The sequence below is a fragment of the Epinephelus moara genome, chromosome 14, assembly GCF_006386435.1.
Source record: "Epinephelus moara isolate mb chromosome 14, YSFRI_EMoa_1.0, whole genome shotgun sequence".
Classification (NCBI taxonomy): Eukaryota; Metazoa; Chordata; class Actinopteri; order Perciformes; family Serranidae; genus Epinephelus; species Epinephelus moara.
In genome coordinates, this window is record NC_065519.1 from 39,973,691 (window position 1) to 39,998,876 (window position 25,186).

The window sequence follows — 25,186 nt, forward strand, 5'->3', positions numbered from 1 at the left end:
AGGATGAAGGTTAAGCCTGAAAAAACCGAGGAGTACTGTCATAGGACAGTAGTATGATGCAGCTCTTAAAGTGCACCCAAAAATGAAAATTCAGCCATTATCTACTCACCCATATGCCGAGAGGCTCTGGTGAAGTTTTAGAGTCCTCACAACACTTACGGAGATCCAAGGGGAGAGGAGGTAGCAGTACAACTGCACACCTAATGGCTGATGGCGCCCCAGATTAAAACATCCAAGAACACATAATTGAAACCACAAAATATCTCCATACTGCTCGTCTGTAGTGATCCAAGTGTCCTGAAGCCCCGACATAAAAAGTTGTTTGGAAAAACGTCATTTGAACTCTGTTTGTAGCCTCATTGTAGCCTGTAGCTCTGACTGCCTCTCTGTACACTGCGCTGNTTGTTTATTGTGTATTTTATATAACTTTATTTTTTATTTTTAGCATCCACTCCCCCTCTCCCTCCAGAGAGCCTTTGCTCTTTGGTTCAGGCTGCATTTGTAAATAAGAATTTGTTCTTAATTGCTTGCCTGGGTAAATAAAGGTTAAATAAAAAAAAATAAAAAATGTGTGTTCACGTGCTTTTGCTGGTCTCGCGCACACGCGCACATGTGAGCTCGGTGTACACAGAAGCAGTCAGAGCTACAGGCTACAATGAAGCTAAAAACAGAGTTCAAATGACGTTTTTCCAAACAACTTTTTATGTCGGGGCTTCAGGACACTTGGATCACTACGGACGAGCAGTATGGAGATTAGTACAGCATAGTACCACAATATTTTTGTGTGGCAATATTGTATGGTCACACAGTGTTAAGTATTATTTTTTGAATGTTATGAAATTTGATATTACAAATACAAATTTAACTTAGTCAACTAGATACATTTTACTGCTGCAAAAACTTATTACATAAAACAGATGCTGACAAAGTTTTCCTTTCAGGACATAATTTACAGTTTAAAAAGGTAATAAATTGCAATGCATTTTAGTGCTCTACTCATCATATCGTAACATATTTAAAATTGCAATAATATTATATCGTGACTTATGAATCTGGCTCGATGATACGATATTGTCATGATACTTGACAGCACAGTCTGATATCCACTGAAGGGCCTAATGCTAGACCACAACATAATTTGTGGGCTTTCATAGCAATGTTCATCCAAGTTTTGACACATTTTACTGACATGTCTTTACAGTACTGTGTGGTTCTTCAGGTATAGGAATACTTTATATGCCACTGTTTCATCAAGTTGTAAAAGCTAAACAGAGACTGTGGAAAACTGCTGAGAGGAAACATGTAGGCTCTGACGTACTGTTGTCATTCTAGAATCTCAGCCTGACAGTTAACATGAGCTGTCATCCTGTCATATGCAGCTGCTTCAAACTGGTGTTTGTTTGGAGCATTGCTGACATTTAAACCTCTTTGCACAAGACAATATTAGCCGTTGATAATGTTCTGGATAAAACAATCCGAATGATCTGTCACAGTAAACTGCGGGAAAATGGAGAGTGACTATCAGTTCCACCGGTTCATTAAGAGCCTTCCACTGTGGGTAGTTTATCCACATGCCACTTAAACAGCTGGATAGGCACAGAGGGGAATAATCAGTAAACTGAATAAACATCCATTACGTTTTACTGTTGGGTCAAAAGCCACTTAGAGCACCACTACACACTTTGAGAAATGTCTTTGATTTTTGTTTTTGTTTTTGTATTTTGTTTTTGTGGGTTTTTTTTTTATTATTATCTTATAAATACTATTCCATGATAAAGATTATTAGGGGGGGGGGGGGTCATCTCTACCAGTGTGATAAAATCTGTGTGGGACACATTTGTGGCATGCTTTACCACATTCAGTTGGCTGTCACGATGGCTTGTTTCTAGATAAACGTGGACTCTTGTCAGTCTTGGCTTTCAGAATATGAATCTATTTTTGCCAAATTCTGGTGATAAATACAATTTTGTAGCTTCTTAAGGTACAATTACAACACTAGTCGACCACACTCTGGCCCTACTCAGTGTCATTTTCCCTGTGTCTTTCTATGTGAAATTACACATGAAAAGCTTTAAGTAACAATGCAGGGATGAGTGCAATGGCTTTTCCTTGTATTTCATATAAACAAAGTCTTGGCTTTCAGAAATTATTAAAACCTCTAAAACTTGAGACCGAGACTTGTAGCTACTACAGCCCTCCTCTGAGGAACAACCTGGTCACTGAAGACCTTCAACCAGATAATGCAGATGAGATCAGACTGAGAGTAAAGTACATGAACTATTCCCTTCAAAGCTCAATTGACCTATGGCTAAGTCCCGCCCTCAAACGCAATGAGCCAATCACAGTGCGTATAGCCATTCCCATACACTCGGACATTCATTGAAATGCATTACAGAAAGTCAGTTGTGTTTGGTTTTATGAGCTTTTTTGGAGATTTGAAGTTTAAAAATGATCAAACGGTGTGCATGGGGTACATGCAACTGCGACACAAGAGGCGTGCATTTTTGTATTTTTTACACTTTAACCACATCTCAACCGAGAAAAGTGTCTCCTTTGGATAAAGTTGTGTGGTAACGTTAGACCACAACATCAACTCAACGTGAATAAGATTAACAATGATGTCTACATCTGTTCTAAGGTAAGTCAACATTGTGTTTGAGGCAACATATTGTCACTTTGCTGGAAAGAAATATAAAGTTATCTTTAACATCTCTAGCTAACGTTAGCTAAAGTTAGCCTAACGTTAGCTCCTAGCTGCGTTGTTCATCATGTCACCTTGTTTGCTGGGAGTTCATTAGCCTATTTTGTTCTAGTTTTGTACTTTGGTGATCGTACATCATTGTTAGCTGTTGTCCAAAGGGCTCTAGTTAAGCTAACGTTAACTTCTGGAGCTTAGCTTCATTAACTTATCTGTAATGGCAGAGATAACAAAGGTTGGCAAACGTTATGCTGAATGATTCAGTGTAAATACTGTAGCACCAAACTAACGGAGAGACACTCTTGGTAAAGATGGTAAAAAGGCCGTTATCCTTTTCTCATATTCTGAGCCAAAAACCTTAACTTCAGTGGCACTTTAACTTGTTGTCTTTGATGGTGACGGCAACGAGATGCGGTTCACAAGCGTACACTGTGACCTGTAAATTTTGGCTTGTAATTTAAGCTTTTCATCGACCTTCTCCACAATAAAATGATGAATATATCCCTCCAATGTGTAGTTTAGGCCCTTTTGGTTACTTCTCAATGACATCTGATTGTTATGTCCCCAAAAAACAATCAATTGCCTCCTGCAAAATGCCGTGTACTGTGACACCTGCCATAGCGCCGGTCACTGAATGTTGATAGTTTGTCTGAGTGAGTGGAGGGGGCGTGGCTTAGCCATAGGTCAATCTGGATACAAGCAGCATAGAAACTGAATGTGCACGCAGGAATGGGAGACTGAGGGTTACAGGCCTTTGCACACTGAGTCTGTTTCATCTATTGCATTTTTTAATCTGTCATCCGAGAAAAAAAAAAAAGAAAAAAAAACATTATGCAGAGAAGCCTTGTACACTGAGTCAGTGTGTTTTATTGTATATAAGAATTCTGTGTGACCCGTTTCTCTGTCTTGTCATGGATGTGTCCCACTGCCACATTTTCCTCACTGATTCTTGGTCAAAAGACTCTCTAAAGGCTTTTGATGGATACGAAAACTGCAGAAAATCAAACCTGTTCCGATAACTTTTATGACGTACAAAAGTTCCGGACTCAGTGTGCAAATGTTCTTAACACAAAATGAGGACGTATTTATTTTTAGACATGCAACAATTTTGGACCAAAAAAAAAATGGAATCAGTGTGCAAAGGCCTTATTTCTGCAAAGCTGTGGCTGAGCTGCTGCACTGTTAAGACAAGCATCTTATCATGACCAGGTCAAATGCAAACCTGAAAAATACTCCAGTCTTTATCGATGAACAGTTCTCAGATCAACTGTGTAGCAAGCATGCTGCTCTCTTACCAGCAATGAACGAAGCAGGAGCAAGAGGGGACTAGTCATTAGATATGAGTCTTATGGTGGAAGCAAGGAGAAACCTGAGGAATGATCATCTGTACAATAGGTACAGTAGTTCTGATGTTACCTTTTCATATTGATACTGATAAAAATGAGTGTTCATGACTCTTAACTTGCCAAGAAAAAAAGGGGGTTAGGAATTTAATATCTGAATATATGAAGCCTTAAAAATAAAATTCAAAAGGTCACTTGTTGCTTAATAATGAGTAGGGTTGGGTCGGTATGAGAAAAAAAAAAACGGTCCGGTTTTTGTGAAAAACTGCATCAAGTCGGTAATACCGGATTTTCGCCACCTGGGGGCGCAATTGACTCATTTAAAATAAACGACCATAGGACAACAGAGTGACAGTAACAAGTTGTTTCTTTTATTCCTTACAAATAAATTTGCAGGTTTAGCTTACTCAATCAGTGCAAACAAGGGTTGCCTCCTTCGTCTGGCTCAAAGCCAAAGTGTTGCCATATTGGTGCATTCTTTGATTTCTTCAAGACTAAATTGTGCGCAATTCTCGACTCCCCGTCACCGTTAAACAAACTCCAGGCTACAGTAGAGGCCTCAACGCATGTGCACTCACACCCCCTTGCTCAGTCCCCGCCCCACCCCCACCCCCCTCTCTCTCCTGCTCGCTGTGCGCTTGGTGAAGAGGCAGACACAGGTACTCACAGACTCGGGCATACTATAAGCGGAGCGGACTCCACGAGGAATGTCCGCAGTCATTCGGGCTTCCATAGTCGAGCGCTGCTTCCGCGTTGTAGGTTCCTGTTAAAATGTCTGTGAAAAATCCGCGCGATGTGAAAAATACATGCCTAACTGTCTTTTGTGTGACACTGGTGCGCGGAGCGGAGTCCACGCGGTCGTAAAATCTGAGCTTTGTGCGCACAGGGCTTGCGGATGTCCGCTTTTAGTCCGGGCGGATCTCCGCGGAGTCCACTCCGCATACATTCCGCCCGTTTGGGGCTTACAATGACGTATGCGGTCCGGTCGGTCTCAAAAAAAAAAAAAAAAAAAAAACGGTCCAAGAAGGAATACCGAACCGAATTGGTATTACCGAGAACCGACCCAACCCTAATAGTGAGAATTCAAACATTCTTGCAATTTTAGAAACACTTTTAGATTCATTAATAGATGATCAGCAGTGTCACTTCTCAAAATCATTTACCCAAGGGTGCAGTGCTATTCGTTTACATGCCAGAGTGCAACGATGTTGCAACGAAATTAGAGCTCGTTGTGAAGCTGCTGTTCCTACCATGTCAAGTTCACATGCATAGTCCCCTATAACTGACAACTTAACCAAATGTTAGACAGACTTCATGAAAAATGTCATCATGTTGAGAATGTTGCACAGCAGTCAGCCAAACATCTCGCAAAGTATTATTGATTTAATTTACTTGTGCCAAGCAAATAAAGCTACATTCAAGAGATCCATTCTGAGGAAAAGTTGCAGTGCAGGCAGAGATCAAGCTCATCTAATAGACTAGACTATGAAGGGATAACTAAGCAAGCTTTCATTTCCTGCAGGCATTGTGGATACAGCACAAGCTGGCCAAGTTTAGCAGGCTTTGTAACATTTCTTTCCAAATTCATCACAAGGAAACTGACAGAAGAGCAATGCATATTCCATGTAGAGTTAGCTCCCTAGACAGAGGAAAAATAATCTATCTCACTGTGCTGCTACAGCAGGCTACCAGCTACTTTTAAAGGTAGAGTCTGGAGGATTTTCCAGTTGCTGTTTGTAAACACACATTCAAATTTGGCCCCTCCTATCAGGCTCATCTCTCCCGGGTGTACGGAGCCCGGAGGTTCGGAAGAAGGCTTCACAGGAGAGGTTCAGGCAAGGCTCGTGCTGGTGCACACTCGGACACGCTTGGGCATGGCACCTGCGCTCTCTCATTGGCTGGGGAAATCTCCGCCCAGAAGCGGTCCGAGCTCAGAAAAACATCAAAATACAGTTAAAGGGCAGGAGCTCTGCAAACAGAGTCACCACCACACATGAGTAGAAGCCCACAGGTGATGATTAAGCAGGATTTCATTTGTATATGTCTATATTTTGTTTTGTTTGAAAATCCTCCAGATCCTACTTTTAAGGTTGAATATTTTCTTGCATGTTACTCAATGCATGAATTAGATTTGCAGTTGTTTTTATTGTCTATCTTAGATGATGTAGGTTTTAATGATAACTGGGAAAATTAGTTTCCTCTGTGTGGTGGCTGGGCTCAGCCTTAGAGATAGGGTGAGGAGCTGAGAGATCCGGAGGGAACTCAGAGTAGGGCTGCTGCTGCTTGCATCGAAACGGGCCAGGTAAGGTGGTTCAGACATCTGATCAGGATCCTCCTGAACGCCCCCCGTTCGAGGTGTTCTGGGCATGTACAACTGGTAGGAGGGCTCAGGGCAGACCCCGAACACGCTGGAGGGATTATATATCTCATTTGACAGGGGAATACCTTAGGATCCCCCAAGGGGAGCTGGAAAGCGTGGCTGGGGAGAGGGGCGTCTGCAGTACTTTGCTCAGCTTGCTTCTCCTGTGTTCTGGCCTCGGATAAGTAGTTGAAAATGCATGGATGGATGGATAGATGGATATATGGATCTTCATGCACTTAAAAAAACAACTCAAGGTACACACCGTTCTGAACACTGGACTCCAGTCGTAAAGTTCCAAGGAAAAGTCCTGTGTTCTGTGACCCATCAACCACCCCAACCTGCCTCAGAACTGCTTTCTTCCTTCCTCCCATCAGCGCTTGATCTTCTCGGCATTCCAAAATATGTGGGCTATGCATGGATCAACTCCCTTCTTCCTGGCATTTACCAAAAGTCACTGTCCCGCCTCCAACTAGTTCAGAATGCAGCAGCTAGGCTTCTCACTGGTTTTAATAGACAATATCACATCACCTCAATCCTGGCTTCTCTCCATTGGCTTTCTGTTTCTGTTCACCTGGGTCTGGCACCAAGCTACGTACTGTAGCAGAAATGTTGAACCAGCTCGCAGCCTTAGATCCTCGGGTAGGGGCCTTCTGTCTGTTCCAAAGTCGAGATTGAAATCTAAAGGTGGCCGTGATTTTGCCATCAGGGCCCCTCAGCTTTGGAACAACCTGCCTGAGGAGATAAGGCTCGCAGATTCGGTAACTTCTTTTAAATCACTTCTTAAAACCCACTTTTATAGACTTGCCTTTATGTGATGTCGTCTATTTTAGATTTTAAACTTTATTTTTTATCTGTTAATTTATTTATCTTAATGAGTCTATCTTTTATTATTTTATTTGTATTTATTCCTTTTTTTTATTTATTTATTTTTATCCTTTTGGTCTTACTCTCATTTGCCTTTACCTAACATTTGTGTGTGTAATTTTCATGGCTTTGCCCTCTATTTTCCTTGTTTTCTGCCCCTGAGTATTCCGCTTTTGCTTTGTTTGTCAAAGCACCTTACAAACTCTGTTTTTAAAGGTGCTATATAAATAAAGTTATTCTTCCTCTTCTTCTTCTTATTATTATTATTATAACTGTCTCATCACAAATTTTGGTGCATTAGTTTTTATAGGGAAACGTACAAATAGCGCATGAGAACAGCCTGCAACGTCATCTATTGTCAGTACGCTATGCTTAATTGACGTTGGCATTGGACATTGTCCCTATACTAAATTTTGGTCACTGGACGTCACAGCCTAAATTCAACCAAATATCAAAGTCTCAAGACATTGGTGGCCAGCTGGAGGAAGACTCTAAATGAAGATCCATCTCTGTCCCAGCATTATCACATTCATTTGCAGCTCAGTCATCAGAGGTAAATTAGTATTAGGTGGACACACAGCTCTAGCTCTCCTTTGAGAGACTAACAGCTTTTATCCTGTTGCTCCTCACTAAAGGAATCAGATTATGCTAAACGATTGGCTTTTGATGTTCTGTTTGAAAAAGGCAACTTCAAAGTGTCAGGGGATTCCCACCAAGAATTGTATGTGACTTCCTTTAATTCTAAAATGGGAAAGCTCTGTCTTCAAAGAGCAGTCATCATCAGATTGCTCCAACTGCCATCAAACAGTTATTTCCTGAGTCGATTGCAGAAAGCTCAGGGTCATTCCCCTGGATGAGGCAAGGCTGTGATTGGCTGTAATATTATACCACTGTGCAATTTAGAGACAGGTGTTTTCCGGTATAGACAAGCTGATAATTGATGAGAGTTACAGGTTTTGGTTTATCTGAATAAAAGCAAGATAAAAGCTCATCTGCCATCAAGGCTGATACGAAGAGCAGGGACAGAAGCTGTGATACTGTCTATGTCTCAGTCTCATCCGTAGAACCACACCAGGAATTAGTGCTGGATTTAACAGTTTGAAGTGATTTGACAGTTGATTTTTCTCTCTTACCTTCTTTTTTTTTTTTTTAACAGAAAAATAAATATAGGCTTATTTGAGTTTGGAAAGTTCCTAATGGAGTTAAGTGATCCACAACTAGCTGTGTGACAGCTGCTCACATTTTCTACATGAGGAAGGCACTTTCAGTGCCCAACATGTCCTCCATACTAAAATAAATATGCCACTTTTGGCAGGATGACATTATTTGTTAGTGCCATCCAAGACTGATACAGATTATCATGACAGTCATTATCATGGTTAAAAGAAAACCAGCACTGACTGTCCATTTAAAAACTGGACACAAGCAGCTGTGTCCTTTGTCGACCAGCGTCATACTGACTGAATACAAATCTGCATCAGACTTGTGAATTCCAAGACCTCAGACATGATTAGCTTGATATGTTCATGTTAAAGACCTAACTCACTTCCAATGGAGATGAATGCCTGTTGTTGATCCAGTAACTCATCTCGTCTCGGCACAGAAGGTGAGACATTTGGTCAGATACTGCATTGGTGACTCTACTGTTGGATGCACACCTTGAAATTGTGATGATGCATAGATCTTCTGTGTGTGAAGCATCCATGTTTTTACAGACATGGATGTAAACTATAAGAGAAACTTGACTGGTGCTTAGAGGCATTGGCGGTATTTTCATTTTTTTCTGACACAATATCAATAGTTTTATCAATTACTATGCTTTATTGACTAACATAACCTTTTAACTTTTAGTTTGTACAGATTTTAGGAATATGAAATGCCAAAAATACCAATGCAGGCATTGGGGAAATATTTCTACTGCTGATAAAACTATCAAAACAGCTCTGCACTCTGCTAACAAAAATGAGCATATCTCAAATATTTTTATCATCATCATCATATCATCATCCCAAGCAGCAAAAATACCAACATACGCACTCCCAGATTGTTTCTATGGCAGTGTTGAAAGGGTTAATGATAAGTGAAAGATGTGTGTAATATTGTTGGCACTTATTGTTCCTTGAATGTATAATGCTATTAGAGGTTGCTAAGCAATATCAATAAATCTCTTCTTTTTGTTTTGAATTTCCTGGAAATAATGATTTGTTGATGAAACAATACGCATGCAGCACTGTGACTACACTGTTTTACATTTCTTTCTTTTCCCCAGAGATTTTTTATATTCATTCCAAAGCAAACACAGTAATGTGAGGGTGATGTGACAGGAGGTTGAGGTGATCACCACTGGCTCTAATCTCAAGTGCTGCAGACACAGATTCTACAGAATGTAAACCCAAGGGCCCCGGGGAAGAATCATTAATAACAGCAGGCCACTGCTGCTGCACCTACAGCTCAAGACTGGAAGTCCTCTATTATCTTTTACTGTCTCATTGCGCATTCAGATGGAGTAGCACCCCCCCACCCCCCACCCCCACGCTACACATGCACAGACAAACACACGTCTCAGACACTCTTCTACAGAAACACATTACATTTAAAATACACACAGATGTTAGCCACATACACCTTCGTCATTTCTCCACATTTGTTGTCTCTTTCTGAGTCAGTCCCCGCTCATTGTTAGCTCACGAGCAAGCTAATAGCATATTTGGCCGCTGATTTCTTGTATCTGTATGCAAGGTCTCAGTGTGGCATTTGTCGGAGAGATATGATTGTGCAGCATGACATTATGACAGCCTTGACATTTTAGATCTTAATGTTGCACACGCTGTTTTGCATCATAATATGTCTCTCTAAAATCATGAATCTTATTTCCTCTACCTTTCTTCTCAAATACCAACATTTGACCCCAGCTTTCATCACAAATAATGAGAATTTAAGGGCTCATTTTACAAGTAAATGTCTTTGATGTGAACAGCCATGTTCTATGTTTTGTTATTAAAGACTAATGAAAGAATGCTAATTGCAAGCCAGGCTATGAAGTAGACCAAGTACACCAAAAACAATACAGTTCATCGGCTTCAGTAGAGACATGTAAGGTGAGTCTGGTCCATGAGCATGACCAGAGATAGCCCTATAGGTCCACTACAAAGCCCTTTCTTTATAGTGGGATGGCATAGCTCAATATTTTTCTAGAATCGTTCAATTTTGTGATAAAAGCATAAAATTTGGCAGAACCAGCACCTGCACCAAGGTAGATTACGCAAGAAGGAAGCTCTTTCCACGGAAAAACTCAGTACAGCAGTGCTGGTTCTGTCAAAGAGAAGTAAGACAAACCTCTCAGTAATGCTCATTGCATCATCTGGGATCTCCTTTGGTCCACTTGCCAGCGTCAGTAGTGCATCTTTCAGTTCTGGCAGCGACTTCCATGGTGACCATGCTGCCTTCTTTCCATGTCAGGCAAAGCTGGATACGGTGTCACAGCCTGTCAAAGCATGGAACACTGGAAGGGCACATGACATCTCTGGTCCGAGACATGCAGCCGTTTGGTGGGCTGCAAGATAGTGAAAGCTCTTGCCTGTTCCGAATGAAACATATTTTTCACTTTAACTGGTCTCTAAATTATATTTGTGGTGCTGAAAACATGGTAACAGCAGCTTGAGGGGGTGACCAAAGTGTTCTATTCCAGTATATTGAGCTATAAATGTACCAAATGTGGCACTTTTATCGCAAAAATGAGCAATGTTTTAGCTATGCCGCCCAATTTATTAGTTTGTTAGCAGAATTACACAAAAACTGCCCGGCTGATTTTCACAAAATTCGGTGGAGGGATGTAACACATGCCAACTTAGAATACATTAAATTTTGGTGTTGATCCAACTCATGGGGCGTGTCCATGGGCCGCCCACATGTGGCTGCCCATTCACTTCCATTGATTTTTTGGATGAGGATTAACAGATTTTCACAAAACTTGGTGGAGGCATGTAGCATGCTCCAACTTAGAAGCCATTACATTTTGGTGTGGATCCAATTAACGGGACAGGTCCATGGGCCGGTAGGATTCAATTGCCTGCTCTGGCCACCAGGGGGTGAGTTTCTGATGCCCCATTATCCAGATTTGTTCTAAATATATTTGTCAACACATCTGCCAAATTTGGTGCTTTTATCACAAAAATAAACGATTTTATAGCTATGTTGCCCCACTATTATGCTGCCTTTGCATTTTCAGGCTGTTCTCATCAACTGTTTGTACGTTTTCCTACAAAAAGTAATTCAACAGAATTCATGCATAACAAAGGCTGCAATCAAGTAATCAATGTGGTGACGGAAGAAACAAGCAAGCAGTTCTGAGCGGTCTTCTAAGAAGTCAGGTTGGGGTAAACAGGTCTCAAAAACAGGGACTTTCACGTGGGACTTTACCTGGACAGGCCTGTTGGGAACCGTGTGAACATTGAGTGAACTTTAGTCACTTTAAGGTTAGTCCTCACCATGCTTATTTTCCTAAGCCTAACCACAGTAACTATACTTGCCCAAACTTAACCTCTGTAACTTAATGTTGATTACCTAACTGTACAATACAGACATAATTTCATTTGCGGGGTGTTAATTCATAGGATGTCATATGAACTGTTGTGTCTGTATTTTTATAGGTTGTTATACAAACTATTGTGTGAGGGTACGTTGGATTTTTATACAGAACCAAACAGTGGCATCATGCCTCTCGAGCGTGACAGCATACTGGCATCACAGAAGTAAAAGAGGCATTACATGTGACGCAAACGCATCAGTCTCTAGTGTGACATATAACATGTGTGGCCTGCTTTATAAACAATAAGAATGGCATTAACATGGCAACAACAATCATTTACTGTCCCCATTATATAGCAGCTGATCTTGTTTTCTGGTCATAGGGTAAGGAGCTCTGCATGTTATTGTCTCCATATGTGAACATATTCAGTCACTGTTCTTCATCTTTGAGTTAGCTGCTAACTGCTGTCAGCTACTTTTTAGATCTCCCAGTGGTGGACTGCACACACAACACATCGTCAAAACATTACACCTGGGCCTTATTTCAGAAAGCAGGATTAATGAAAACTTTGAGTGTGTTAAGCCTGAGATTAGGGAAACTGAGTTTTCCATTTCACAAAGTCCAGTTCAGGGTAACCCTGAGTCAGTTACTATGGCAACATACCCCGTGAAGCTAACCTGCTGGCTCGCAGGTGAGCTTCATCTAAACCTGAGGCTGATCACCCGCTGAGTGTGTAGCAGGGAGGAGAGACATGGTGTTTCCTTTTGTGAATAAAGTGGTGGACGTTGAGGCACAGTTTATTCAGAGGCTGTTGCGTAAGGAGAAGGTGATGGTGATTAGACCCTGTTTGGACGTCTTATTGTTCCCAGTGTCTATATGAAAGATACAATTTCATCTCACACTCTATCTAACAATCTGTTCTACTGTTATATCAAATATTACACTTCGTGGATTTGCATTATCATCGGAGCAAATTTTAAGCATGGCCCTTTGATTCTTCCGCAGCGGCAGTTTTCTTTATAACATCAGAGACACTGAACACATCAGCAAGACAGCGGTTTGTCGGGTCGTAAGAAAAGTGACTCTGGTTCTGAAAAGACTTTTTTCTGTCAAGATATAAAAATGTTTCTATATTTTCTGTATATTAGACACATTAACACATCACATTAGCCTACACTTCACATTACCTATTCATACGCTCTGCAGTCTTTTCCCATCACACCTTGCACTGTTTAGCTGCAGCTGCCATAATAGGTTTACCACCTGTCCTTTAACATAATAATTAATAGCTATAGCTAATCGCCTCTGCCCAAGGAGCTAAGGGGCTGATCGTGGGCTGATGTGTAGATTAAGGTGGACAAGTCATGTTGCTAGAGGGCGGGTCACGTAGCTGTTCCAGTGGTAGTTATACCTACTCGGTCAAAGGGGTTAGAGTGAAGGGAAATGTCTGTAGAGTGACAGGTCTCATTGCTTTGTAATGAATATATATATACAAAGACAAGAATGATAACCAGGCCCAAACAGAATCTGCAGATTCTTTATTTGTTTTCAGTGGTGCTCCAAATGAAAATCTGTGTATCTGTGATTTTTGTAACCTGAAATTACCCCAAGCTGGCTCAAAGAACTACTTAGTAGATTTTAGTATAACCTTGAGTCAAAAAAGTTATTTAATCATGAATACTAAAATAAAAAAATAAAAACATTTGTTGGAAAAGTTATTCAACAAAATGTGGGACACATGGCCATTAAAACAGAAGATTCAATATAGAGCAGAGAGAACAAAAATTGATTTGCTAATTTGATCTTATTTTTGACATTATCTCTCGCGATGCATGCTAACTGAATACAACACATGATTGTCACACACATGCGCAAAGAGGTGGAGGAGACAGTGACAACATTCTGAGTTTTAAAAGCAGCATCTATATTCCTGCAGAGTTCTGCAGAGGCAGATTCCGTATGGGCTTTATGATAACATGCATAGCAACAAGGAATAAAATGCAGGACAAAGCATCTTCCACAACTCTTTTTTTTTTTAAGACGTCCAGTAAATAAGCATGAAGAAAGAATCACAAAGGGAGAAAAAAAAGAGATTGTGGTCAATAAACACCACGGTCTGTAGCTTAAGATGACTTGGTGTGAACTACAATATATTCCAGTGATCACAATAACAGCTTCCTTTAATTTCAAACAAGTGCAAAGGGTTGTTCTAGTTGTAGTACAGCTAACACAACAAGGACATCTCAGTATCTTAAGATAACAAATAGGTCGTATCTGCGCAGTCAAAACATCAAAGTTTTTTGCTATGGTATAGATAACTAAATGAGTATGAAGCAAATATTAAAGAAGTATTTCACCACTGGTGAAACTATGACACTAGTCTGTCTATGCAGTAGAAAGATGCAGATACTTTTAAAATTGGTGCTACATGACCAGAGAAAACAGAGAAACGCTGTGTTTAAACACGTTTCTGAAAACATTTCAGAAACATGTGTTGGCGTTGTGTTGGCGGCATGAGTGGCAGGCAATATGAAAATGCAGAAGTACTACCTATACTTTGAGCAACAGTCCGAGAGCCAGCAAAACTCGCTGAGAGGGGAGCACAGAGATCTCGGCACTGGTTTAATAGAGGGAAGTTTCTCATAGTTCATTTAAAGCTGGTTGATAATCTGCATAGTACCCAATCAAGCAAATAAAGTGTGCAACTAGTTTGAAACTTCAGCTGTATCCTAAGGACATACATACTACTTCAAAGAAGTGTGTAGAAATCCATGTAGGTGCTAAGTGCCCTTATGTCCTTTTCTAAACCCAGAAAACATGCTGATGATGAAAGTGATCTTTGCACCAGCCTTTTAGCCTCCCCTACACCACCATCACCAACAACAACTGAACAATAAGCTTTTGGTCAGCTTTGGAGTGAGGTAATCAATGAATCAAATCAAGCTTGGCTCATTCTGCTTGCACCACCATCACAGCAAATTTATTACATGTCCATCATGGGAGGTTGGGGAAGAGATGACGCCTCAGTTCAGACAGGGGGAGCAGGGCTAGAAGAGGCCCGATGGAGCTATTAGCTGCTGGAGTGGAGTGATCAGCCTGTGATGAGCTATTGGACAGGCCCAGGATTGGGTCAGTGGGAGATGCTGCAGAGGTTTATTACATCTAGTTCATCTTGTGCCGTGCTGCCTTCAGATGCATTCCCACACAGGTCCACTCCCCAGGCAGCCTGGGCCCTTATCTGCCTCAGTCTAATCAAGCTCTCTTCAATGGTGGAGGCTTTGCAGGGGCTTGGAGGCTGGAAACAGCAACCTGATTGCCTGGCAGGACTGACATGGATGGGTCAAACTGAACTTAATATCTAACAAGGTGTAAAAGTATTCTGTCAAGACAGGATTACTAAATAAGTTGCTCATAAAGGTATTTATGCAGGAGGTATTGCACCTTAAAAAAGGACCATAGCTTTCTGAGGAATAATTGTAGCTCATTACAATTTGTACCTCAATATCTACCACCCACATAGGAGAAATGATGTCATATGTATGAGATATTATCTCATATATAGGAGAAATTATCTCGTATGTAAGAGATACTTCCAATACCCATGCTACCATAAAATGATTTAAAGCAGCACAATGGAGGATTGCTCTTCTTACCTCACGAGGTCCCCCTATAGACAAAGACGGTATTGTCTGTTACAACTGTCGCTGAAATCGTTCTGCGCGTGCATTTGTTGACAAGCCAACGATACCGGTGAACTTCCTGAAGCTGGCCGTGTAATGCGCAATCATCATGTCTTCTGAACAGGTGAAGTAGCCTTATGGCATTTTGTACATACACACACCTTCTTCCTTTTCTTTGTCGCTTCAGCCATGTCAACCACGTCTAACTTTGTTCACCTTGGTTCGGCTAGGCTACTCTAAAGAGAGGGGGGGATATGACGAGGAGGGGGATATGACGTATGCCATAAAGCAGATAAATTTTGTAGTCTTTTTTGAGCGTGTTTTCCGACCCGAACCCCGAAACTGCATAGTGCCAGTGCAAGTGAAACAGGCAGTCTCAAGCAATGACGGAGGTGTCATCCAACCTATTGTGAGTTGATGTACCATCACAAGGATCTTGGATGTATATTTTGAGGGCTCAAAAACTCCATCGTGTTGCTTTAATATGTCCCAATACATAGTATGTCAGATGCAATATGCCAAAAATACCAGGGTGCTCTACCAAATCAGGTCTGATTTTGCAGTACGCAAGCTAGCATGCTTTTCTGTCTATTCTGACCCACAATCCTCTGCACAGCGGACGGAAGTCTTCAACTAACCTGCAAACATAGGACAGCTTGACAGCTCATTGGCAGCTGTTTTACAGCTGATTGACAGCTGTCAGGAGCCACAGTGACAGATGACAGCGCATTCAAATAACTGATGATCAGTTGGACACTAATAATAGAAAATTAAATTTTGTGAACAAATAATCATAAATATTACAAACAACAAAAGGACATAACTATAAAAATAACAATGAAAGAGAACTGCGGATGTAATTTCATTGTCACAAATGTAATATGTTCAGATTTACAAGTTATAACTTTAAAATTAAACTACATACATTGCAAAGTAGCGAGCAGAGCTCTCTGGGTTTATCTCCATCTCTGGTCAACGTAGGTGGCGTTTGTTTTATTGCAAGGTAACAGATATAAAAGCAAGAGGGTCAAAGTTCAGGGTGTAATGTTATGAGAAACAAGTATGTGCCAATTGTGTGCATACTGTATGCAACAGTACTGCAGCTGCAGTACCTACTAAAAGTAAAAAGAAAAACTATGCGATTGGTAACGCACCCATTATCTCATATGTAGGAGATATTAAGTTATGCCCTTTGTATGGTGCACTAAGCACTACATTCTGCATGCTTTGTCATTCTTAAAACCTCAGTAAGCCTAAAAGTTTGTTTCCTGAGATAATGTATCCGTCATAGGAGATTATTTAATATCATTAGATAATATCTCCTATGCAGGAGATAATATTTCGTGCAAAGAAGAAACACTTTGGCCAAAATTACCCACATTTTTTTCACCTTGCCTCACAGGGCTTCCATACAAATTACTTTCATGAAAATCTGGAAAAGTTGCTGTTGAAATTGTCGCATTAACTGTATTATATCACATGTAGCACAATGCACTGAATTCTAACTACTTCTAAGTCCAAAAACTTGCTGATAATACTTTGTAACAATATCATGATTAACGCTCACATTTAACTTGGTTACAACTATTGGACATAAAGACAGCTATAAACCTGTTCATGAGATTCTTGTCACAGTGGACCCCTTATTAATAATTATTCAATTAAATATATGTTTTAGGGAAAGCTTGCGTAACAGACTGCTGGGTCTGACACAACTTGCTTCTGTCTGCACTGCACTGCTCTGCTTGTCTGATCATTACTGTGTTATTTTCCAATAGTATTTCCATTGAGCTTTGTTTGACTGAAGCCAAAATGAGCCCACACAATCAACATGGCATTTTTTTTGTGTATCAGTTCTTTTTCATCTGCACTGCCCCCACTGCAGTTTCCCTGACATTACATTGTTTAAAGCAGCTTGGTGGAACTATGCTGACTTCACTTGAAATGAACCCACACTGCAAACTCTGACTGGTTGTTATTTTGCTTATAGGGTTTCATTGTTGTACTGTCAGTACTGTTGGACTCTAACATCAGACAGACATTAAATTTTGGTTGGAATAAATATTAAGTGGGGATGTTGGCGTGGAGGCTGTTGTCATCCACTGTTTCTTGTGGAAAGTAATGCACCAACATTTGTACACATCCCACATAATCATAAGCCAGTAATTTGTGTATAACCTACATATTTGGGAAGGCTGCGATCACGTAACCAGTGTGCTGATGGGACTAAAGAAAGAGGACCCTTTTATGACTGACATCTCAATTACATCATTTTATCAGCTGGGGGCAAATCACGACTTGCCACCACAGGGCTGGAGGCTACAAAGGAGTCTTAAAACGTCATCCTGTTGTGTTATTGGGAGCCAAAATTTTATCACATACCAGCTGCCACTGCTCGTTAGCAAAAAACAAAGACAACTATGTTTAAATGCAATAAGACGAAAGGAATGGACGGAGGCCATCATCAAAAATGCTTGCATGTTCAGCACACAATTCATATCAGATCAGGGAAAAAGTTTTTTACTGTTGTAGGGATGAATAATGGTATGTGTATTAAGGGTTATAATGCCCACCTTATCAGAAACTGGGGAGGGATTAAGAGGAATATTGGATTTTTCCGTAATGCTAACTTTTTAGTGCATAAGCTTATGTTAGCTTCATAAGCAAAACAAAATGAAGGAAACCATTTTGTCCTCCTTTGTAAGATTGGCATAGTAATCCCATCCCACCTTGAGCAATCCCAACAAATCATCCATCCACTGAGTGAGAGCATACGGGTCGGCCAGTCTGGTCCCATTGTTCAGTGTTTACTTTTTCAGGTAACACTCACGGTCCCAGAGAGTGAGTGACCTGACATGGTGTGTTCATAAATTCAGTCTGACGCTCTACACTAAAATGAGAGCCCTGTTGACCAAAAAAACGGAGCATTCTATTTCTACATGAATTCACAAACAGTTAAGTTAATCACACATTCACTCCGCTTGGCCCTCTGCTACTCTGTCTCCCCAGAGTGTGGTGCCCTGGATAACCTAACCATACATTCCAACAGCACTTCAAATTTCTGAACAGTCCAGTTTGTGCCAGAGTGCGCTGTGGCACTCGGAATGAATATTTCTGAACGCACCCTATTCAGAGGGACTCATTTAATCTTTCTCCATTGTCAAAAACAAGCCAACAAAACTTTCTAGCTAGTGCTAGCTAATGTCTGTGGAGAACTGTTTTGCCTCCAGCTAAGTCCCCGCCCACCAAAAATGTCATACTGATAATTAATAATAAAAGGGTCTATTAGGAAGGAGGTTGGGGTGGTGGATGGGTCACAAGACACATTACTTTCCCCCAGGAGAGCAGTGTTCAGAACCGTGTGAGCTTCAAGTCATTTTACGGTAAGTCGTCACCATGTTTCTTTTCCTAAACCTAACTTCTATTGTGCGTCAAATTGAAGTTGCCACTCGATGTTGGGCTGACATTGAATTCTAGTCACCTGGCTGTCTGTACTTTTGATTTTCAGATATTTCTCCAGTTTAAACTAATTTTAATTTCGACATATATATCACATTCTGAGCTCACTGTACCACTTCTGTATAAACTGATCTTTTAGCCTCTGTTCAACAGTTACTTTTAACCAGATTATGTTGTTACACTTTTGTGTGAGCCAGAGGTAAGACAAGCCACATTCATCCAGCATCTGCTTAACGTACAAGACCCATGGCAACACATATACACCTGTATTATGCAGGCTGAGCAAATGGTTGTACATTATTTGAGTAAGTTTAGTTTCTTTACCCTCTATCAGCCTCCCCCAGTAGCCAATAATTCTCTTTTTAACTGCTATACAGAGTGGATATCTTCCTCACTCCCCACAGACCATGTCATTGCAGGCAGTCATCCTAACTTTTAGGATATATTTTAGAAATCTGAGATGTAGTTTTTCCAATATATCTATTCTTTCAAACCCCCACACAACAACATAACTGGTGTAATCAGCATGTCAAAAAGATCAAGTGGGGGGTGTTGGTAGCATAGTGGTTAGTGCTGGCACCCCACGTACAGAGGCGATGCCTCAACGCAGGTTCGAGTCTGGCTTGCAACCATTTACTGCATGTCACCCCCCACTCTCTCTCAGGTCCATGTCATTGGTTCGACATCCCATTAGTCCGACTGTCTGCGGTGCTTAACGGCTTGCGGCGGGCATATGGTGCGCCGCGACCGGCCTGAGGCGGAGCAGGCTCACGGCTTATGTGTTTGTCACTTTCTTTTTCATTTTAACCCACACCATGATCTTTTCCTGACCCTAACCAAGTGGTTTTTGTGCCTAAACCTAACCAAACCTTAACCACAGGGCATCATGATGATTTCGGAACGGACTTCGGAACAATGGGTTTAATATGGTCGGAACAATGGGATGTCGAACCAATGGGCAGTATCCCTCTCTCTCTCACCCCATTTCACTCTGTCCTATACATTAAAGGCAAAAAAGCCTGAAAAAAAAAATCTTTAAAAAAGATCAAGTGTGATATCTACAGGTAAATCAGAACTTTAAAATCCTACATATGGGCTTTAATGCAACAACAGAAAACTAATACAGTCCTTTTAACAATGTTAACAACGTTTTGCAAAAGTAGGTTTTCCTGTTTTGCAGTTCTAATCTTAAAATACACCACCAAGGCAAGAATGATGTCTCTTTGCTTTACATTGCACTCAAGATAATGAAATGTCCTTTGTGAGGATGCTTGAATGAATTCCTAATTCTTTGTTTTCCATACCATGTTGAAAAGTCTAGACCCATCAATCACACCCAGCTTCCTGCCATTATCTCCACAGTATGCAAGACTCATTCCGGCTATAATTGTGTCCTGCTATTTTGGGTGCAGGTTGTCTCCTCCCCTGCTGCCAGTGTCACATATCCAGAGCTAGAGTCCCATCTCTAGTCTGTTTCTCTGGCAAATATCCCTCCTGGCTCACTCTTTCCAGTGCAATCAACAGTCTCATCCCGGCTAGCTTAGGGGTCCCTCCAACGGGTTTCACTTTTAATAGAAAATTAATTCAAGCTTCCTGTGTCTTTTAGAATGGAAGGAAACCCATGGATGCCTGCAAGGTAGGAAACCAATCTCAAACCTGAGGTGTGCTTTAGCAAACAGCCAACAGCATTGCAAGTGTAAGTACATGCAATGTACAGTTAATGGGATAAAACATGGAAAATGTTTAAAGCCACAGTGTGTAGAAAGAATATTCATTTATATTTTGATGTGCGTATATTGTTAGAGATCTTCATCTGGTGATTCAACGCCTGCAGTGGTAGGGAGAGGGAGAGAGAGAGGACAGAGAGGCAGAGGATCGGTAGGAGCTAGGCGTGGAGGAAGAGGAGGAGGAGGACGAGGAGGAGGAGGGCGACAGTCAAGACCACGACGTTACTTACCTGTCAAGAAGAAAGCAGGCAACTTTAGCGTCCCTTTTAAAACCTTTCTCCGTCAGCAGCTCTCTCCACCTAGGAAAGGCTACCCTGATGTTGACCCTTGTTTTTAGAATTCGCTGGTCACGTTGCCTTTTTGATTCCCTTTGTGCTTTCTTGGCGACGAGGATTCCGTCTCCCATGATGCTGCATATCATATCAAAGAGTGGGACTTTGTTATGCTGCAGTACTGCAGGCTTTCAAATTTGCCGGGTTAGTAGCGAAGGGCCTCTTCCTCCTCTCCTTCGGCTTCTCAGTCATGCAGCGCTGGCCTGGCTCTCAACGAAAACCCTGAAGGCGGGGCTATACCCTGGTAGTGCTATATGTCCCTTGCTGGCGGATGTATTTTTAAGATGGCGGAGCGTTATGGAACCCCACAAACGACTTACCTGCCCAATGTACAAACAAATCCGAAATTCTCCCTTTAAGAGAATAAGTCAGATTATTGGTGGAGGTAATAATACACCAATGATGACATATTTATGAATGCAGACATCGATTTTTGCCAATAAACAACTGAAAACACTACACGATGCCCCTTTAAATGTATACTACGCAGGATTTTTCTAATAAAGTATAGACTCATACAAAGCAATGCCTCTAAATCATCACTTACAACCAACTCTCAGTATGTGGCTTTGTTTTTATCTGAGATGATTTTGGCCGTCTATTTTTGTTTTGCTGTATTGACATTCCTGGACACAGCACACAGGTGAGGTCAGGACTTAATAAAAGGGTAGGAACCAGGTGCCAGACTGTGAGCAGCACACATCAAAGAGGAAGCTACGAAAATTGTGGAAAAAACACAAATATGGTAAATCTGTGGTTGGCTTTCACTGTTTCTGTGCAGTATCTTAGCTGTTCCTAGGACTGCACTCTTCTGGACAGAGACCTCAGATGTACCTGGAATCTGCTGGAGCCACTCTCCCAGTTTGTGGGTCACAGCCCGGAGTGCTCCGATTACCAGTGGCACCACTGCTGCCTTTACTCCCCACATCTTACATATATATATACTTCCCATACTGCTTAGTTTCACTTTCCATGTAAGGAAGACAACAACACTGCAGCCCAGAGTTAATTGTCATATCCGGATAATTGGACTTTAAATACTCTGTGGAGTGCACATGATTAAATGCTGTTCTCACATGTGCATGGTCACTGCCCTCTCCGGCATCATTCCACTGGCAGGAAGGGAGTTTGAATTCCTCTGAGGTATGAGTGAAGTATGAGTGTGTGTGAGCGTATCTTGCGTTGTATCACCACTTGTTGACGATAGGTACACACAACCTCAGCACTGAGTATTTGTGAAGTAGTGGATTGAGTGGCCAAGTTGCAGATTGCCGGGTTGGAGCTGCAGATTGAATTTTAAGGGTGGCAGAGTGAGCGTTTGGAGCTGCAGGAAACAGAGCAAATACCACCTGTAGAGGTAGGTGCTGCTGCTGCGTGTTTTTTGTTGGTTTTTTCCCCCCACACTATTCCAGCATACACTGCCCCCAAAATACAATATTTTTGGTGATGCAGGTGTCCTGTGAGTTGGCTTGCACCATGTTGTAGTTGTAGTAGAGAAGAGGTCAGATGAGACGTGTTAATACCTATTTAAAGACCTCCTCAGGGGGTGTTTTTTTTTCTTTCAATAATTATTCTTTTCTTTATTTTAGGATAGATTGCTACTGTTTTGCCTTACCTTATTTTGCTAAGTGTGTTCTGCCTAAGAGTTTTGTTTTGCTTATTTTTAGTGTTTTTTTCTGTTGCTCATCTTGGGTTATTTGGGGGTTTGGTGTATCCATATTTATCTGATTTTGTGGTATTGATTTCTGTTATATTTGTGAGACAAACCTTGTGTGCCTTTCTATCCAGGCTGTTTTAAGGCTGTTTCTGTGCTCTGTTTATTTTAGTAATATTAGCCAGGCTGTACTTGATGTAGCAAACACCAAGTCTCCTGTTTTTACACCTCTTAATCTTGGTGACCAGCACAGACTGCTGGGGACAGAAAATGAGGTTCGCAAGGCTCTGTCCAAAACGAGGTGAGGAAAGCCGCCCGTCCAGACGGCATTTCCCCCCGTGTCACCAGATTATGTTCGGGACAGTTTTCTTCTGTGCTCACAGACTGCACTGTTCGATGTAGCTTTAAAGAATTATAATTCCAGTTCCTAAGAAATCACCAGTAACATGCCACAATGACTATGGACCAGTTGCTCTACCTCAGTGTTGATGAAATGCTTTGAGCGGCTTGTTCTTGATAATATCAGATTCCGGTCTCTCTAGAGACCTCTGCAATTTGTATACAGGAAAAATAGATCTGTGGAGGATGCTATCTCTGTTACTCTGAACTTTGTTTATGAACACTTAGACAAGGGAATTGCTTATGTTAGAATGCTTTTTATAGATTATAGCTCGGCTTTTAAAACTATTATTCCCTCTAATCTTGTCCATAAGCTACAGTGTCTTGGTCTGTGTGATGCTGTGTGTGAATGGATTCTTAATTTTCTTACTTGTAGACCTCAGAGAGTGAAGATCAGTGATTGCCTGTCCGACGAACTTGTTGTTGTTGTTGTTGATTCTCAGCCCTCTGTTATTCTTTCTCTGCACATATGACTGTACCGCCTCTAACAGTAACAATCTGACTGTGAAGTATGCCGACGACACTACTGTCTTAGGGCAAATAAATTGTAATGACGAGTCATACTACAGAGCTGAAGTTCAAAATTTTAGTTATGTGGAGTGAGAAAAACAACTTTATTTTAAATGCCTCCAAAACGAAATCATAATTGAGTTTCGCAGCAAAAGAGTATCCCATCTCCATCTCACCATAAACGGCACAGAGGTTGAGATGGTGAGTAGCTTTAAATTCCTCGGTGTCACTATCACAGACGACCTTAGCTGGCACCATAACACAACCATCATTGTTAAAAAGTCCATGCTACAGCTTTTCGTTCTTCACAAACTGAAAGATTTTACCAAAAACTGTCCGATTTTAACTAAGCTGTATCGATGTATTATTGAGAGCATCCTTACCACTTTGTTCACTGTGTGGTTTGGTAACCTGACTGCACAGGACCGTAAATCCTTGACCAGGGTAGTTAATCTGGCTCAAAAAACCATTGGTACCGACCTGCCTGATCTTGATGAGCTTTACAACTCGTGGCTTTTGGCTTCAAAGATTGTCAGCGACAAAGTCACCCTGCCTCTAGTCTTTTTGTTCTTCTCCCTTCTGGCAGATGATACCGTTCCATTAAATGTTCTACCTCTCGGTTCATTAAGAGTTTCTTTCCCTGTGTTGTGCTGTGCTGTGCGTAGCTTAAATAACCTTTAACTGCTCATATGAATCCATCCTTGTGCCTGCATGCATTGGTGCAAATGTGAGTATCCATTATTATTATTTTTGTTGTTATTATCATACTTTTAAAAGTATTATACTTTTAAAAGGGTGCCAAACGTGTATTTTTACAAGTCTTGTACTTTATCAATGATTTTTAGTGCTAATGTTTGCACTTTTAAATTTCTTGTACCTTTTTAGGTAAGGCATGATGTGGGCGTATCACTGGGGGCGTTGTCCTTGTTATGTACCCACCTGTTTGTATTATTTATTCATTTTAATGATTGTCTTATGGTCCCTTATGTCTTAAATGTCAACTTTTGCAATCGTTTTCCAATGTGGTATTTTACTGCAAATGGCAAATAAACTGACTATGACTATGACTATGACTACTGTATCTTTGGCTGGTCACTTGGTTTGCTGTGCAACTGCATGCAGATAGGGGTGTTCGTTTGAAGTGAGTGTGTATTCGTGCGTGTCCATGATTTGAGGGGAGCACGTGGTAGAGTAGAATCGGATAGGGAGTAGTTAAAATACAGACAGCCTGTTTTATTAAGTAAACCCCTTTTTTTGATTAATACTTTATCTTTTGTCATTTCAGTTGCCCAGAACCAGCATTGCATCTTTGGATCATAACATTGCTGTGTTGAATTAGAGTATCTGGGTTTGCATTTTATTACATTTTTTAACAATAAAACAGCATATTTTACAGTATCGCTTAACATCTTTTAAAAATTATTTTGTACAATTGCACTTAAAGCCACGTCTCTAACTATTTTACACTTATCTGTGTGTGGGCCTGTAGATGATTGTAGGTACTGGGGAAGCCAGGTTAAGGGTGGGTATAACAGTACCCCTATCCTCCAGTTAGGTGTGTCTCACACACACACACACACACACACACACACACACACGAATTGTGTGGCATATGTTCTTCCTCAGTGCC